The sequence below is a fragment of the Squalius cephalus genome (genome assembly GCF_949319135.1).
Source record: "Squalius cephalus genome assembly, chromosome: 7".
Lineage (NCBI taxonomy): Eukaryota > Metazoa > Chordata > Actinopteri > Cypriniformes > Leuciscidae > Squalius > Squalius cephalus.
In genome coordinates, this window is record NC_137128.1 from 30091931 (window position 1) to 30107941 (window position 16011).

The 16011-nt window shown below is 38.0% G+C and overlaps 1 long non-coding RNA gene across 1 annotated transcript in view; it reads left to right on the top strand.

The window, feature by feature from the left end:
* The first annotated feature begins 545 nt into the window (after window positions 1-545).
* The window catches only part of LOC307161363, a 65516-nt gene continuing 50050 nt past the window's right edge, over window positions 546-16011 (top strand). The window contains exon 1 of the long non-coding RNA XR_013821713.1: window positions 546-713. This is a non-coding gene — a long non-coding RNA (uncharacterized lncRNA). The remainder of the gene's footprint in view (window positions 714-16011) is intronic.

Genomic DNA, 16011 nt, shown 5'->3' on the forward strand with positions numbered 1-16011 from the left:
GGTAACATTTCTTCTAATCGGCTTTTAAATTAACTTACTTTTTAAAGCCACCGTCAGATTTGGTTCACTCCAAATGCTCTCTCGGCGTAAGCTTTATCGAAATCGGACATATTGGAAAAAGAAAGTCTGTTTGTTTAATGAGTCGGTGAATTGATGACTAGAGCCGAGTCCGGTTTATGTTTACACATGCACGTTTCGATCGAATCATTTCCATCGATTCACTAGAACTTTTTGAATCAAAAGAATGACGAAAGCTGCATCAATCTAACTGAGATACATCGTCTGTTGTTTTACTCAAATTGTTTTTTAGTTTATCATCCGTCTATAACGTCTTTGCGAGCATTGAGGCATGCTCATAAAACAAACTAGGCCTACTGGTCGGACTGAAATGTTTAGAAAACCTATACACGGAGAACATATAAAGCGGCACCTGCTGTCCTGCTCAACACAACCAGGAACATCACGAGGTTTGAGAATCTTTCCACGTTTTACACTTATCATTAGTTTTCATGTGTTTATGAGTGATTTTTTTTCAATTGGTGTTTGTGCAATACTATCTATCACCCTTATACTAACCTAACCTTAACTGCGCGGCTCGAGTTTCTGGACGCCGAGCAGGCGTTGCATCATTGTGGACGGCTATGTGTTATGTCTGTCATCAGAAAGTTGCCGAAGTTTTGGACCGAGCCATGCCTTTGTGGACTGGAGATGAAGTGAGTTATAAAAGTTGTTAAAGTGTAGCCTATGCTTAGTATGTTGCACCTAGAGCGCTCTTTTTTTATATATATAAAAGGTGAGAAGGTCAAGGATAAATATTTGGACATTTTCAATGGTGTTTTCCATTTCTTTGGAGCAGTTATTATGACCGCCACTAGCATAGCTAGCGAAAGCGGTCATATAGGGATTGTCAAAGTTTTTTTTTTTTTTTTTTTTCGTCATCTACTGAATTTTTCGTCAACGATACCAGGGACACCGAAACACCGGGGAACATGAAATTTGGTGGGCATGTAGCCCCACTAGACTTTTACGGAAAAATTTCGTTTGGTCCCCGGGGGCCACTACCCCCCCGCGCTGGGCCCCCCCAAACCCAAAAAATGCAGTTTTTCCTAAATAACTACCTGAACCGTGGCACCGAGGATGAAGAAATTTTTATGGTATGTTGGTCTTAAGGGCCCACATCAACCTAGCCCATAATCGATTGTCAAAATTATTATTATTTTTTTTCCCGTCATCTACTGAATTTTTCGTCAGCGATACCAGGGACACCGAAACACCGGGGAACATGAAATTTGGTGGGCATGTAGCCCCACTAGACTTTTACGGAAAAATTTCGTTTGGTCCCTGGGGGCCACTCCCCCCCCGCGCTGGGCCCCCCCAAACCCCAAAAATGCAGTTTTTCCTAAATAACTACCTGAACCATGGCACCGAGGATGAAGAAATTTTTATGGTATGTTGGTCTTAAGGGCCCACATCAACCTAGCCCATAATCACTCATTTGTGATTTGCGCCCCTCCCATAAAAAATGAAAATGCAATATTATTCTGCTTTAATCGCCCCTATCTTCAGTTGAGATGTTCAGAACTGCACCATATTTCATGTGTAATTAACTTGACATCCTCTGGGGGTATGCTAAGTTTCGTATAATTTCATCCATGGGGGGGGGGTATAAAATAAATTAATTTATGTGCACATTTAGTGACTGTACACTCATCGGCCTGTAGATGGTGGTGTTGAGCGAAGGGTTGCTGGTTTAGGATGATACTGTCACTAAGGTTGCCAACTGTCCCGAATTAGGCGGGACGTCCCGTATTTTGAGCCTAATTTATTTGTCCCGTGCGTGACCTCCCGTGTCCCGTTTTTTGACAAGCTGATAAACCACTGACTGATACAACAGCAACAGCAGCAGTGCTGACCACGACACTTGAGAATGATCACCGACACCTGTCATCATCCAATCACAGCTTTTTTTAATCACTGTTTTGAGACAAATCATTGTTTGATTTGCGAACATCCTCTGCCGTCTGGTCGCTTCCGCTTCAAGCCGGACTCGTCTCGCGCTAACGGTAATTTCCTTTCACTGTCCACATTTTAATTTCGGCTAATCAATTTTGGCGAATGCAAACAACGTGATTATTGTTCATGAGTCTAACATCCAGCCACGCAAGAAAACATGTAATCTACCTGAGGGAATAATATGCTCAAAAAACATTTCTGATTATTATTAATGTTTTAAAGCTTTTAGAAAGTACATAGAAAGCTTTTGTAACATTATCTTAACTGTCACTTTTGATTAATGTAATGCATCCTTGCTGAATAAAAGTTGGCAATTACTTTCTTTATTTTTTTCCCCCAAAAATAATCTTACTAACCCCAAACTTTTGAACTGAAAGCCTAGTGTATAATGTTAAAAAAGCTTTCTATTTTAGATAAATGCTGTTATTTTGAACTATGGTTTGTTTGTAATGTGACATTTTTCATGTATGACATTAAAATTATTTTTAGAATTAAATACATAAATAGGTTAAGCAATACAAATGTGTTTATGTCTGATAACCTTTTAAACACAAACTTAACTGCAGACACTGAAATGACGTACACTGTGTGATACAGTACAAATATTTTGAGTGTCCCTCATTTTCCTATAAATAACCACGATTGTCCCGCATTTTCCTTTTCTGAAGTTGGCAACCCTAACTGTCACACACACACATGCAGGAATACAAACAAACGCAAGCATGCACACACACTGACATCCACACGCACAGACACACACCCATACACACACATACAAATCCACATGCACAGACACACACACACAAACACACACGCGCACACACATGTACGCACGCATACATACACGCACAGACACACAGACACACACATACACAAACACACACACATACACACACACACAGACAGACATGCACATACTACTACTTTTTTTAGGTATATACATAAACACGCAATACAGCCAAATTGCTCCACGTCATTTATTTTTGTGGAAAGCCAGTGCAGGCCTGAGCGGCGGTCATATTTTGTACCGCCATGCGGTACATCTAGTTTTTAATGAATCAGTCAAACATATTCACAAGTATGAGTGACTTGTAGAATTGGTTTGAAATCAAATTACAATCCTTATCCCATAATCTCAAATGACTGAAAGATCATGATGGAAATATCACGGAAATTCGTTCTTGAAAATGTGAAATGAAAATGAAGTTTTTCATTAAAGTTTTTCATGACCTCCAAAAAAAGCCATAAAATCACCATAAAGTGGTCTATAGGCTTACAAATAAATTCTGATTCTTCTAAAGCCATCCAATATTTTCATCTATTTTAGACCAAAATTTAAGTCATCAATTAGGTTGGACAACAACACATTTTTTTTTTTTTTTTAGAAAACATCATCCATATAAGAGACAAAGCTTCATGAAATAATATAGCATACTTGTGTTTTGTGATGCAGCTGCTGTCAGATCCAATACATTTAGCAGGTTTAGAAAAACTTGAGAGTGAGTAAATGAACAGAATTTAAATGTTTGGGTGAACCATTTAGGCTACCTGAAATAAACAATCTTAACTGTGTGTTGGCAGGTAGCGTGCATTGCCATACAAGTCATGGAATCTGGACAAGTGACAAAGAGAAAAGCAGCTCACTGAATATTCAGGAGTTGTGGCAGGTAATTTCAGTCTAATTAATTTAATATCCTCTTCATTTAACTGTATGTTTAACATTATTTATGACCACCAGTTCCTCCCAATGCTGAGAATTTATAGTAAGCAGCATTACTAGGAGTTTCACATTTGCATGAGTTTGTCCAGGGTTTGCAATAACAAAATTGGAGTTCCTCATATTTGTAATTAGGGCTGATTAATTTATTTTCATAGTCACACTTTTATTTATTTTTTAATTTACACAGAGGTGCATTGTTTTCATGTAGGCAAATGAATTGGTTTATTTAAGTGAAGGGTATTTAACACAATCCATTAATCTCCCTTGTTGAGGTTGTCTGATATGTGCCATTCTCCAGTGAGTGTGTTATTTGTCCATCTGCCAGGCTTATTAATTTTTTGGTACCATGAGTCGTAAAATAAGAACGACATACATGAGCATAAACAGATTGACAAGCAGACATGACAGGATGATGCATGCAGGATATAGTGACAGGGCTGTGTCATCTGTTATAGTCTAGGGCCATCACTCCACCAGAAGGGAATGGTTTTTTAAATGTCTAAAATAAATAATTGGGAATATTTCAATCAAGACATCTATTGAATTATTTTTGCCAGTTTAATGAAAATGGCAGTGTTTACATATTTGGTTTTGGTTGACTAGATCTGCTATGCTGCTGCAGAGCAAGTAGGGACTTGTTACTGCCTATACACAGACACAATGCTATGAGCACGCAACACCACCTGTAAACTCGCACTCGATCGGCCCAAAGTCTGGCATCCGACCAGCGCGGAAGTTCTTTACGTGTTACTGCCTTTTCTCGTGGCAAAGTATTTTTGATTAAATGCAATACATTTTCTCATATGTATTCTCTCGTTATTTCATCTGACTCCATAAATGAAGGCGATACGTCCGCGATATTAATGCGATATGGCTCAGCTTGTCAGTTAACTACGGCTCTTTGTAGCGAATGCCGCTCCATCTGAAAGCAGGTGATGGCGATTTACTACTAATCAAGGAACCGGCTTTACTGACGAGATGCGCCTAACAATGTCATGCGATATATCGCCCAGCCCTACAGTCAGGTTTAGATTTTTTTTATCTGTTGGTATTTGGTAGAATTGATGATACCATGTTTGTGCGACAGTCAATCACTGTTTGCTGAGACCATAGAAATGAATGAGAAGTGCTGTAGTGTAAACTGTATCATAACTGTTGCGCAAATGTCCGTGAATTCTCTGATGACAGCCTAATTTTTTCGGTGTAAACTAAAAAAGATAAAAAAAGATCAATCCAAAACGAATGTCTAGGAGCAAACATATTGAAGATTAGCTGATGGGCTGTCAATTAATTAAAGGCACACTATGCAGTTTCCGTTTTTCTCAAACAGTGACCCCTAGAGTCGCTGTGGAGTACTTGTATTTAACGTTACTGTAATAAATACCACATGCAGAGCCGTCTCTGCACTCTTCCGACCGCGCTTTCTTCGTTTTCATCGTCGACTCTGCCGTGATTCACGTCTGAAATGCGTGCTAGTGTCTTCCATAGAGGCTGCTTCATATGCTGTTGATGTATGTGACGTCGTGCTGTAAAGCAAGTCGTGATTCTCGCGAGATTTGTCGGGGCGCCACCTCTCAAACTTGCACCTCTCAAACCCTGCTTTGCTATCGGGATGATTCGCCCTACTACGAGTTCGTTTACCATCAAAATGATTTCGAAGCTGTTATATTAAGGTACAAATCTTGCATAGTGTGCCTTTAAATGATTAGCTATTTCCTCTCAAAAGCAGTTTATTCAGCATAGTGAAGCCACTCCATTGACATCCATTAAAAAAACTCTTGTCTCCTTCCCTGTGTACTGCAGCGTTAGCAGGCGTTACGATTTATTTGCTAAGGTTGCAGGCTTGCCTTCAAATGGCTTTGATTAAGATAATCTGTACTTAAACGCAGCCTTTGTGTCCTTTTCTGTGGTGACGCCTGAATTCGGCGCTCTGTTTAGAATGTCTTTGTGTGGTCACCGTTAACTCTGGGTTGACTGAACTTACTCCAGACTGTGGTTTAGGAACCTGCATACCTCAGGTAAGCAAGATTGGTTTAATCAACTGAGAGTTAACCTTGCTTTCTGGAATCCCACCCTGGCCAGTGTAATGTGCTGATTCCATTCCCTGTCTTCCTTCTTTTTTTCCTATCTCTTTATTGTTTTATAAGGCTATATGTTTTCCAGCCAGAGCAGTTTTTGTGGCTCATCACCACCCAGCTGTTACCACAGACAAATACTGTCATTAATCCACATATCATGTCATTAATTTGCACAGTTTTATTGAATTGACAGCTTTAGATTTACCAACATATTTTTCAGCTATTTAAAAACTTGTGCATGTGTCCATGAGCAGTAAAGACAGCTAAAATTGCATGATCAAAACAATCTCTTTGTCTACCCACCCACAGCCCAGCCTCCTTATCCCCTGACTCACTGCATAGACCCACTCCTCCAACAGTGAAGTAATTAGAAAGGAGGCTTGTCTCACATTAGCATAATTAATAAGAATAACATACCCGGCCTTAACAGTCACAACACTGTATGGTGATTATTAATTCTTGGTTATGCTGGAACAGACAGTCCATCATCAACATGTGGAACTGGCAGGAAATTAAAGTTAAATCCTGGTGCCCTTTAAATGCAAAAGAGATTAGCATGACACGATTTGCATACCCCATTTCAGGATATGTTTCACGGCTAGAAAAAAGAAAAGAAAATAAGAAGTGTATGTATGCACTGATCAGCCACAACATTAAAACCACTGACAGGTGAAGTGAATATCAGTGATTACATTGTTACAATGGTGCTTGTCATATATTTGGCAGCAAGTGAACAGTCAGTTCTTGTTTTTCATGTGTTAGGCCAAATAGTGATGCTAGATAACTGGGTATTGTGGGGTGTTCCCAGTATGCACTGCAGTGGTTAGTACCTAACAAAAGTGGTGCAAGGAAGGTTGTTGAACCAGCGTCAGGGTCATGGGCTCCCAAGGCTCATTGATGCATGTGTGCAGCAAAGGCTAAGCCCGTCTGGTCCGATCACACAGAAGATCTACCACAGTAGCTAGCTACTAGCTCAAATTGCTGAAAAACTGAATTCTGCCATGATAGAATCTCTCCAGATCCTTAAAATTCCCTGGTCCATGTTGGAGCACTCGTCAGTTCACCATACTAATTTTCTTTAGGGTTTAGGTCAGGGGACTGGGATGGCCATATTTGTTTTGGGTCGTTGTCGATGGAAGATCCAACCACGGCCCACTAAAAGATCTCTAGCAGAGGCAGTCAGGTTTTGATTTTTATTTTATCTGTTGGTATTTGATAGAATCCATGGTGCCATGTATCTGAACAAAATGTCCAGGACCTCAGGCCTACAACATTAAAGAATCAGCAGTATATTTAACCGTGTATTAAGCCAAAAAGCTTCTTTTTTTCATCTGATTCTGACCATAGAACCTGGTCCCATTTGAAGTTCCAGTAGTGTTTGGCTGAATATAATTGTTTGTGGATGAGAGCACGTGATTTATTTTCTTGAAACCCCCTTTTTTAAGGCTTTCTGACCCCAAGACTCAACTTTTGCCACTCAATCTAAAATAACTAATCTCTGCACCGCACATTAATACAAGATGCCCTCTTCCAGGTAGATTCATAACATCTCCAGTTGATTGGAAATTCCAAATTATTGCCCTGATGGTGGAAATGGGAATTAACAATTTTACTTCAATGAAAGGATAGATTTTTCTGAATTTTTGTGAATGAAAAATCAAAAGGATAAACAATGCACATTTATTTTCACAGCCGCCAATAATTCTGAACCTGTATACCAACACATACAATGATTAAAATGTTTTGGTCCAGTTAGATTCAGGGCTCCAGACTAACTTTTTTCACTTCCGTCCTGGAACCGTCCTGAAAAACAATTTGAACCGTCCTAAAGTGAATGTCAACCGTCCCAAAATAAACATGTTGTTTCTGTACTTTATTATCATCTATAGTTGTTAGTTGTTAGTCATATAATAAAAACACCATTAAAATGTTTATGATATATATTATAATATTTATTTAGCTCCATTCAAAGTTGTTATCTGTAAACAGGTAAAAAAAAACAACAGATTTAATAAAAAATAACAGGAGTTAAATGCTTTTTTTGTATTCATGCAGAACAATTTTTTTCCTTTTTTTTTTACATATACGAAAATTAAGAGAAAAATACATACAGCTCAAAACGTTTTTGAGTTGGTTGAGTTTTGGGTTGGATTAAACAATAACAAATAAATACTGGTGACTACATATCTCAAAAATATCATCATTCTTTATTCTTTCAAGCAGCAGACATATTTATTTGTATGAATTAAATATAATGAATCCTTATTAAAGCTATTAACGAGCAGTGAATGTTTTTATCTTTTTCTTTTGTTGCTTGATCAATATTAAGGACACAGACCGCATTAGGTTTATTACCCACTGTCACTTTAAGACATCGGATCATGTCCAATCACATGCGGATCCAATTGCACTGATGCACATCCGATACACTCAAAACTGTTTAAGACATAACCAACATAGTTTACGTGAATACTCTCCAAAACGGACATTTCGACATAATGTTGTGTGTATTTGTCCATTCAGACACGAAAGAGAGCTCAATTCAGTACTCGCGCGCTTGTATAGGTGTCTATGTGCAATGTCAATAGATTTTCGTCATAGTTTTTGTCATTCAAAACTAGTTTTTATTTAGTTATCGTCTCGTTTTCGTCTGTAAAAATAAGCCATGTGATAGATGTACCGCGAAACAAGTCTCCGAGTGATAGTAACTAACAGCATGAGAAGACGTGCTCCGTTGTAGTCAGCGCTTGGTCGGTTAATTTTGGCATTTTCTAAGTAAGTTACCCTAATAGGCTAGTAATAAATGAACAGATATACAAAAATGTCTTTCGTCCTGTAGGCGTCCTGGAGAATATTTCTGTTCGTCCTAAACACATTTTCTATCGTCCCCAGGACGATAGGATGCCGTTAGTCTCGAGCCCTGTAGATTATCCTAATGTTTTTGAAAGAAGTCTCTTATGTTCAACAAGGCTTCATTTATTTGATCAAAAAAACTACAGAAAAACAGTAATATTGTGAAATCATTAAAAATGTTAATTTGCTGTTGCTTTTGATCAAATTAATGCATCCTTGCTGAATAAATTTTTTAATTTAGGCTACTTTAAAATGGGTTTACTGACTGCAAACGTTTCATACAAATATTTGATGTGCAGAGTAATTCTGATATAGCATTGGATTAAACATAATTTATATTCTCTGCTTTACATATCTAACTTTTTTTTCACTCTTGGCTGTTTGATTGACAGAATCTATTTCTCTCTGAAAGACTATACTTTGAAAGACTTTGTGGACTTCTTAGGTAGAAGTAAGGCTGCACAGCAAGAGAAGTCATGCAGCGTCTGAATGCCTCTTCTTTTGTCTGGGGGGGACTGGCTGCTACCACCTCACAGACACTTTTTTTTTTTTTTTTTTGCTGAATCGTTTGGAAGTAACTGTGCTGGCTGAGAGAATGGAATGTCCTTGGTGTTGCCTAACAACCAAGTTCCTGTCAGAGGAGGTGGAGATGTGGCTTGCACTAATTGAATTTCGTCTCTTTCAAACATATTGGGCCTTAGACATTATTAAAAGTGCTGCATTTCTTTGTCTAGGTGAAAACAAAACATTAACATGACGCTTGCCTCTGTCAAGGTTATTCAGTTCATTCCAGACCCTGTCTTTTGTGATTTGTTGAAGTGGATAACTGATGTTTCATATTTCAGACACTGATATAACTTCAGCGATGAAGATGTTGCTTTTCATTGACTTACAGTAAAGCACTCAGGTTATGACCTGCGATGTCGCAGAGAGGAGGAATCTTTGTTAGATGTACAATGCACTATCGTCATAGCTGACTCATAATTATACATCATATAAGTCATGATGACACAGATATGCTAAGATTAATATGGCAAAGTTATATTGGTTGTTTTACAAAACCATGAAATCAAAATCGACCCCTTTTACTTTCTAAGTGCACAATTATGTTCTGATTGCAAATTATTTATCAGCCTATGTTATTCCAAAGAAATAGATTTTGTTATCTTATAATACTAGATATACACGATCCTGGATAAATTGAGAATCACAATTTTTTTGGTTTAAATTAAAACGGAGATCACGATTCTCTCACGATTCTGAACAGACAACAAAACAAAATATTTACTAAAGGCTCTGAAAAATGTTAATTGCTGCAGTCTATTTGAAATGTTTAATGAATATGAATGAATTATTTAAAAAATTGGTTTGAATGAATGATTCATTGACTCACTCATAAATACTCCATTGTTTCATTACTGGATGAATCAGCATTTTTGAACAAATCTCTTGATTGATTCAATAACAAATGCATTTTATATCAATCACTTGTTGCCACCTGGTGGCGTAATGATGTAATCGATACAATCATTATTTGAAGCACCATGTTACTTTCAAAAGGTGATTGACTCTATTTTGTTTGCTTCTGTAGATACCAGTATTCATATCCAAACTATAAACTTTTATCCCAGATCTTCTGTGATAATATGAATATTCGTAACAGAAATAATGATACTGTGTGGTTAAAGACTGTGAAGCTGTTTCATACTTAAACGACAACTGCTCTCTCTGGGTAGCGGCAGCGCCAACGCAGAGCTGAATGTTCTGCCGTGATTTTGTCAAAGTTTTAATAGACACGGGCGATCGTTGTCTTTTTAGGAATGAGATTGCATGGGTGTTTGAATTGTGATCACAGTCTTTTAACAATTAATCGTGCAGCTCTAATAAGAACACAAAATATCTTTCCCTTTCCATTGACTTCACTTTTGCCATGCAGACTATTGATTAATGTTAACAAGTAGCCGAATAGCTATCTAAAGGGGACTGGGGACCTATATTGCCCCTTTTTACAAGATGTAAAATAAGTCTATGAGTGTACATGTGAAGTTTTAGCTCAAAACACCCACAGATATTTTTTTATAGCATGCCAATGCAAATGAGCTGGTGCTCCCTGCCCCCTTTCAAGAAGAGGGTGTAGATTCAAGAGCTCATGCTCTGGAATACCGGCAACCACAAAACCGGACAATCTCACGCACTAAAAATGTCAGAAACTGTCAGTAGTGGTGTTCAGCCTTATATGTTTGAACCGGAGTCTGACAATGATGGAGAGACTGAAGAAGAAGTGACAACATGTACAATGCAACAGGACATTTCTGAATGGTTCATTTATGTATTTGATGAGGTGTTAACTATCTTCAAGTCATCGATTAGCATGTTCCGTCATGATAATCTATAAATTGCTGTAGAGGTGCTCGTGTGGGAACTGTTGTAAGATGCCAACAGAACCAGAGAATATATGCTGCATGGAGATAGAACAGGTATAGTTTAGTTTTATTGTGATTATTACACGGCTTTGTGGAATACTTCATTCTGATTGGTCAATCGCGCCATCGGTATGTTATTCCCAGATAACAACTGCTCAAAACAGATAACGCAGGCTCATCCGGGTTACTGAAGTCAGGAATGTTTTTCTTCGTGGAAGTTTTGCTTTTGGTGAGCTAATAAAATATTCAAACTCAGTCGAATCAATATTTTGTGTACAGTTATTTAATTATGCCATCAAGTATCGTGGACTCACTCTTGTTTCATACAAATGCAGCTGCTGCCATTTTGTGACTTGTTTTGTACACTGTTATTATAGGATAACAAACAGGTACGATTTTAGTTTAATTTGAAATCAATATTTCTTATCCCCATAATTATTTATGTGGCGAAATTCTGTTTAATAAGTGGCATGATACCGTATCCCTTAAATGTCCGTCTAGTTTGAACTTGCTGCGGCAGCAACTGCTCTCTCCACGGAAGCTTTACGTTTAAAGAGCTAATAAAATATTTAGACTCAGATCAATATTTTGTGTCTAATTATTTACTTACGTGGCTAGTAGCCTTGTAATAAGTAGGATAATTCGCTTCGCGTCGGGGTCCTCATCACCCTGTTGGGGTTTATTCTCAGATAACAACCGGCTGGATGTACATTATCCCTTACTTATAACTTATGTTGGCATCTTGCTTTTTATGCTATAGCATTTGTGTTACATACTGCATTGCAATAATGTGACAGCTTGAGCAGACTCCCAAATGCATGGTTGACCATCCTGGACTGGAGCCTGTTTGTTTAACCGTGTATTCTCTTCAGAACGCATGTAACATTTAACGAGCCGACTATGGTCCCTTGCAGCTATGTGGAATTGCACAGTAGTAATTGTTTCTGAATACTGAATGAAATTTTTATCTTTCAGAATCAACCTTTTTGAAAATCCAGACCCTCGTTTGTGAAGCAGTCCGGTGCAAAATGATTGGTGCAAACATAACATAAGACTTTAGTGAATTATTATTTAATTTTTTTTGTGACATTTCCTTTGAAAATGAAATTTAACCACAATGTCTTCAGTGACTCAGGTGGCGGGAGTCTGTGGAGACTCTATTGGTACATCCCAAAACACAACACTTGTAATGCCTCTTTGGCGCAGACATTGTTGTACAATTCCAGCTGCTATAGTGAGGATACAGAAATGGCGGACTGTGTCTATGCTAATAGGGCAAATCGTCACCGGTGGTGGGCGGGGCTTCTCCCTACAATGACATCATTCATTGTAGGGTGGAATCTGAATCAGCCCTTTGAAAAGACTGCTTTTGATTTATGGGAATTATAAAAAAAAATGAGTGAGTGGATTTTTACCATTATAGGCTGGTTGTTCTCAGACACTGCAGACACACTTTGGTGTTCAAACACCTTATAAAAGTGAATTTTGCATAATAAGTATTGTTCTTTAAGCATTGTTTGAGCAAACATTCCTTTGATCAGGCTTCATTTCTGGTAAATCATGCCCACTATTCACCATTCCATCAATTCCCACACTACTTTATTTGTTATTAAATGTCCTGTTTCACTTGGAAATGCGTTGTGAATTTCGAAAATTGACTTTGAAATGAATAGCACTGCTGATCTGGAAAAGAACTGATGGTCTGGCATTTAATAAGCTACCAATGAACTTCATTCAGTTTTCCTTAGAGACAACGTGCCTTGTTTTGTATTCACAGCTAGGCAAATCACTGATGACTTAAAGCAATGTAATATGCTGAGGGATTGTTGCTTGTCTGTGATCTAGACATCGACTCACTGTCTGCATTTTTACTCAAGAGAGAGCTGGAGAGTGTTTGGCTCGGTGTTTGTTCAGATCTAGAGGGGGAGTTCACACTTGGTGAATGTGACATAAATAAACTGGCACGATTTGATGAACATAAGGTGTAAAGACATTTCAACCAATCATGTCTGGACGTGTTGGAAAACATTTTTCTCATAAATGCATAATTCTGCATAGAAACATAGCAGTACATAGATTATATCAAGCAGCTGACATTTCAATATTGGATTAGCTGCCTGTGACAGTTCTTAAATCCAATAAGCAAAATGAACGCTGCCATAAATAATAAGAGTAGCAAGTTATCAACTTCACATTTACTATTAACATTCCTTCTTGCTAGATGTGCATAAATACTACAGGCTTTCTTTGCTTTAAACCAGAGGTTATAAATCTTTTCTGACCTATAGACCAGAGGTGGGCAAACTTTTTAGACCAGAGGGCCACATCAAGTTTTGCCAAACAATTGAGCATACTAAATCCATGATAAAATAACTTTTATTTACACTGGAGGTATGCATGGAAAATATATTATCTGACAGAAATATGTGTCAGATTTAACAACAATTCTTATTTAATATCTATTATTGAGTCACATTTACAACAGATATAATCTCATGTGCACTGCTATTACTATTTACATATAAATCATCATAAAACTATGTCTGATTAAAACTGAGGAAGAACCTTAGTATTTGTCATTCCAAGACATGGTTATTAAAGTGTTAATGTTAGTAATGAGCCTGGTCCCTTCTCCTTGCAAGGGTGTCAAAGTCTGGAGTGATCTTTGATGTAGAGATCCCTCAGGATAGCTGACAAGTGGCTATTTGTTAAATTTGATGTATGGTGGGATTTGTTGTAGTTCATGACTGAGAAGGTTCACACACATATGTGGATCCAAATAAAATGGAATACTTTCTCAGCATATTAGACATACCGTCTTCTGTCCGATACTGGGGAAGAAGTAGCCTATGTTGCTGTCCATTCTTCGTTGAAAACGCCACATTCAGAGTCCACTTTTCTTTTTTTTGCCACACTCATTTTCACTCAATTTTGAACGGTATGGTCCCATGGGTTTTTTATTTCTGTGCCCCTGAGAGAACGGTCTCACATATGGGATTTAAAATGTACAGTGACGTGATATAACTACCAAACTCAAACTCGGCGCTCAGACGGACGCGCTCAGTTGTTGTCATAAGCCTTTATCACAACTATTTGCAGTGTTTTCAAACACAATGTTTCATTTAGGTTTCAGTCTTTTAAATACACAAGCACTAGAAAAACAATACATTTGGACTTTGTAAAATACACACTGATGTCTATTGAAGCAGCAATAGCAATGTATTCAAATATAATTTGCTGATGTGTTTTATTCATATCAGATACACATAAGTAATTATAAAGTTTACTCTATTCTTCTCCTAGTTCAAGGGCCACTTTCTAAAATGTATTTCAGTTAGAAAGAATATTTTAAACTGACGCGTGAAAGGGTTTAAGTCATAAACATAATAGAGTCACGCCGCATCGACTGCTACTGCTAACTGGCGCTGACGAGCCGTGGGGCCGCCATCTTGGACCGGTCACCTGCTCCCCTCAGTGTAATCTGTTTGGCAGGTGCAATGAGCTGTCAGCGCATTTAATTAATCATACCTCACTGAAAACTGAACTGATTTTCACACGTTTTTTTTTTTGCTGCAAAGGTCATACATGATGTAGATATGATACAGGACACATGGTTTCGGCGTATTTTAATATTCATAGTGGGCTAACAAAAATAGAATATTCTGATATGTGATATAAAGTGACCAGACGTCCGAGATCAAAACTGGGAACATAATCCCCGAAAAGGGGGAAAAACAGGGACATTTCCAGTTTGACTATCAATCTGATTGAAAAACCTAATGTTCTGTCTTCAAAAACAAAACGGGGACAGAGGTAGTTTTTTTCAGTAATTAGCCAGGGACAGGCAACCAAAAACGGGGACTGTCCCCTGAAACCGGGGACGTCTGGTCACCCTATTATATGTGATGTAGCCTAGGCTATGATAGGTATTTTGCAAATCACACACTTTAAATATGACAGAGAAGCAGAAACAGATAGTGGCAGTAAAGTCAGATATTTTAATAAGTTGAAGAAACAATATATGATTATATTATTATTACTTTTGTTAGGGTGAATTACATGTGAATTACATGTGATTATTACATGGCTTGGTTGAATTCCAATGTAGAATGCGGTCTGTTATTTCTTGATAACAGACCGCTGCGAAGTATAACACACCGTTGCCATGAAAAACAGAGCGTTGCTATGGACGCAGGATTCTAACCGTAGAGACGGAACGGACTATTTTCTTTAGCGGAAGCAATACAATCGTTTTTAAATCAATAAAGTCCTTTTTTAAATCAATATTTTGTGTCAAATTATTGATTTATTTGGTGGGTAACCATGTAATAAGCGGGATAATGTAGAGCGAGGCGGTTGTTATAGCGAATACAACCCCTTCAGGCTGATTCCGCTTCGCGTCGGGGTCCCGATCAACCTGTCGGGGTTGTATGCGCTATAACAACCGCCTCGCTCTACATTATCCCTTACATAATTTACAGTGTTGGGCAAGCTACTTGGAAATTTTAGTGAGCTAAGCTATCAGTTACTCTGCCATGAATAAAGCTTCACTACACAAAAGCTACCACCCAGTCAAATGTAGCAAGCTAAGTAACACAAACACAACAGTAGGCTAGTTCACTACATAGGAAGCTACTTTAAGTTGCACTAATTTCACATGACAAGAAAAGTGTAGCTTGTGTGGCACAAGCTACTTGATAAATAAAGGAGTTAAGCTACTGAAAAGTTACTTGATTCAGGAAGTAGTGAAGCTACCACCAAAATACTAAGTTACTAGCTAAGCTACAAGAAGCGACTGCCCAACACTGATAATACAGTCTGTGCCACTTGTGTAAAATTCGCTGGCCAATGTTATACCAGTAATATTTGTTTTATTTCTACAATAGCATTCTTGTGTCAGTTGTAATCTAAGTCAGTGTAATGG